Source organism: Sus scrofa, chromosome 9 (assembly GCF_000003025.6).
Source record: "Sus scrofa isolate TJ Tabasco breed Duroc chromosome 9, Sscrofa11.1, whole genome shotgun sequence".
Classification (NCBI taxonomy): Eukaryota; Metazoa; Chordata; class Mammalia; order Artiodactyla; family Suidae; genus Sus; species Sus scrofa.
Genome location: NC_010451.4, coordinates 93389622 through 93393694, shown reverse-complemented (window position 1 = coordinate 93393694; position 4073 = coordinate 93389622).

The following is a 4073-nucleotide window of genomic DNA, read 5'->3' as shown; positions in this document are numbered from 1 at the left end:
GTCGCAAACCGACTTGGCCCGCCCAGGCCACGTCACGGCCCAGGCCACCAATCCCGCGTGCCAAGACGCCGCATTGGCCGCGGAGCTTTATTTCTAGTGGTGCCAGTTCATTCCCCGCCGGCCCGCTTATCTCCTCGGCTCCCAGTTTCTCAGCCTCTTAGTAATTAGCGCCTGCGCGACCCACGTGGGCAAAGCACATTTCGGAAGATAGCCTTGCACTGGGCTGAAAGCGTCTCAAAAACAACCGGCCTGCTTTAACCACCTCAGTCTTTTCACAACTAGGACGGAAAGGGGATCGCTGATAAATATGGTTTAGGGTTGTTTGTATGTTTGTTTTGTGAGAGGGAACCTGTGTCGTGGAGACAAACGGTCGAGGAGTAATGCTTCTTTCAGTAATGCTTGTCCACTCATCCTGCTGGTTATAATGCCAACTAAGCACAGGTGCAGACAGTCAGCCTCTTCTTCTACCTCCTAGGCAACATAGCGTCCCTCTGGATTTGGGGGCGTTTATAGTACTGGGAAACAAATGCAACTATGCTAGGTTGCTTGGACAATACAACTCCTACATTGAGAAGAGCTCTGACTTCGTTTGTGTGCAGGAAGAGACCATGTTGGAACAGTGGAGCCATGTAACACTTGGAATCCAAGCAAAGATTCTCGGTGGTTCCTCTAGAGTTTAGGACAACGGATTAGGACAAGGGATGGACGGAGAACCACAGAGCTATAGGTTTGAAATTTACAACACTGGATATAAATGGGTATGGTGTATATATCTAATCTAGCAGTTATGTATTTTATAAATGATCTTCTCTTTGGGACTTTTTGTTCTAAGAGGAATGCTGCACAATCTTGCACCATCTCTATTAGCAGTTTGGCCCAATAAATAATTTTATTCATTCACTGTGCAGCACATTTACTGCACATTTACAGATACTTTTTGAGCACAGGCTATGTATCAGGCAACCGCCAGAGTTTTAAAGTAATCCAGGAGTTCCCATTGTGGCTCAGTGGTTAACGAATCCGAGTAAGAACCATGAGGTTGTGGGTTCGATCCCTGGCCTTGCTCAGTGGGTTAAGGATTCAGCATTGCCGTGAGCTGTGGTGTAGGTCACAGATGCGGCTCAGATCCTGCGCTGCTCTGGCTCTGGTATAGGCCCGCAGCTACAGCTCCCATTAGACCCCTAGCCTATGCTGTGAGTTTGACCCTAGAAAAGACAAAAAAAAAAAAAGTAATCCAGAGAGGTGCCTGCCTGCTTGCATCTCTCACAAGTGTCCTATCTTTATAAATCTTTTTCTTGCCATAAATAAATAAATAAATAAATAAAGTGATCCAGAGACAGCCAAGGTCACATTGTTGAGTTTGGAGCAGCAGATGCAGACATGTGATTACAATACAGAGAAAGGAGAAGGTACAGTGGCATGACCAGCAGCACAAGCTCTGAGGTTGATCACATCTGCCCTCAAACCCTGATGCCCCCACCATCTACAAACTATGTGATCTTGGGAAAGTAATCTAACCTCTCTTGAGCGCCTTCCTGTGTAAAAAGTGAAGATGAGGAGTTCCCTGGTGGCCTAGTGTTTAAGGATCTGGAGTTGTCACTGCTATGGCTCAGGTCACTGCTGTGACTCAAGTTCAATCCCTGGCCCAGGAACTTCTGCATGCAGCTGGCGTGGCCAAAAAAAAGTGAAGATGATAATGATAGATGAAACTAGATTATCTAACTTTAACCAATTTCTTTTAAAAAATTAATCTAATAGAGATGCTTTAAGACACCTACCAAGGAAGTATCCAAATGGTAGTTGTCCTAAGTGGTAATGAGTGATGTGATCTGGACTCTATGGGGGGTGCTGTGGGGTTCATGGGAGGGCACCCACCAGATTCAGGTGACAGGGACAACTTCCCTTGGGGAGACTTCTAAATCAAAACCCCAAAGCGGGGTATAAGTTAGCCAAGGTGGAAAGGAGAGTCAAGAAGACAGGCGGGAAAGATCAGATATTTGTGTTGGGTGCAAATGAGGAGGAAGGGGAGTCTTGGATAATGAAGCTCTCACTCTTCAGTTGCTTATTCTCTTGTCTCATCAATTTTCAGAGCCTCTGTGCCATTGTTTTTCCTAAAAACCAGCTTCCTCATGACTACTACTCACCCCAGATTTCAACATACCAATAACTTTAGCTTGGTTTGGGGGCTAAACTCAGGGAAAATGGATTGTATGACTGCAGTGCCCACCACTGCTTGGCAGTCTCAATCTCTATCTTCAAATTCCAATCCCCATGAGAAATTTCAATTGGCTGACTCTAAATTACGGATTGATTTCTAATTGCTTTAGGTCCTCCACCCTCAACAGCCAACAAGTGGGACCATATTTTCTAAGAACCACCAGCTTGAGTAGAGAAAGAGGATTAATTAAATAGAGCATATGTGTGTATCAAATCAGTGATAGGAATAGACAGTGTCTTGCTGCCCAAACTGTGGTTCCTGGACCACAAGCAAGGCATCACCTGGTAATCTTAGAAATGCAGAGCTTCAGTCCTCACCCCTGAGCTACTGAATCACAATGTGCATTTTTATAAAATCCCCAGGGGATTCATATGTACATTGAAGTGCGTAAATACACCCCAATTTACAAATCGGGCTACAGGCCATATAGATGACCCTCCCAATAACCACTGCTTCTTATTTCTTTTCTTTTTTTTTTTTTCTTTTTCATACTGATTTTCATTGTGCTTCAGCCACACACTCCAATGTAACATTCTGGACTTCGGCAACACCCAGAATTGCACCATGTTTGAAATAAACACACCATTTGGCAAGCCTTCTCCTCCAGTCCTTTTGACACTCAAGGTCAAAGTATCAGTCCCTTGGTCACTTTAATGTCTCTGGTCCTTTGGTCTCTTGACTTTTTCTCATCAGATCTTCTTTCCCATTTTCACTATCTCCCAGCTTAGATTGTGTGCTCTATCACTGCCATTGCTCTTTTGATAATATCTTTAGTTCCCTTTCTCCATTTAGTTTACCACACCTATGCAGAAAGTCCCCTGATATATATTAATCCTTCTGCTTTCTCAACACCTGCGACCAGGTGTCTAGTTCAGCTAGAGGGGAAAAAACCATAAATGCCCCTAATTAGTATAGTTTTAAATTCAAGGCAGCCAACCTCAACTGTGCCCTAAAAACCACCTGCAAACCCTGGCTTTGTTTGGACAGCTTTCTCTCATGTTGCCTACACTCTGTTAGCCTCAGCAGGGGACTCAGAAGAAACCAAAACCACCAGATGGAAATTCCCTCGACTTATCAGCACACCTGACATATCACCTCTCTCCAGGCTCTTGCAGTCCTCCTTCCCTCCAATGAGAATGGAAGAGATGCTGGTCTGTCCCTCATGTTTATAGCCCATTACATCCCAGCATCACAGGGGTCTCACTGTTATGATTACATATAGATATATACATACATATTTTTCCCCCTATGGAAAGCATTTAAACATGCTCAGTTTCAATCACGTTAAAACAAACACACAAAAATCTTGCATGAAGCCTAGGTCTTCCTCTGCCTGCCTCACTCTCTTGCCCCCACACCCTCCTGGAACTTTTGGTTGCCTTGGGAACCATCTTACCCCCTCCCCCTACTCCCTTGAAAGCAGAGCCTACCTCCCTCTATAAAGGGAAAAACCAGCTGTTCCCCAGTAGCTGGGGGAGGGCCAGTGAGTCATTAGGGCAAGTCTGCTGGGGGCTTTTAGGGAGGTTTCCTCTCTGATAAAAGAAGACAGGCATCTGAGATGAGCTGTCCCACTAGACTTTGTCACATGGGGATGTAATATTTGGTGATGCTTGTACCCCTTATGACCATGAAGAATGGCCAAGAATATCCCAGAGACACCAGCTAGAGTCAAACTGTGAACCACACACCTCTGGGCTTTTTATATGTTGTGTGTGTGTGTGTGTGTGTGTGTGTGTGTGTGTGTAATGGGAGTGCCTCTGTCGTCTAGGTCATTTTTATTTGGGTATTCCCATGCTGACAGCTGAAAACCAACTGACACTTTTTTTTAATGGCCACACCCACATCATATGGAAGT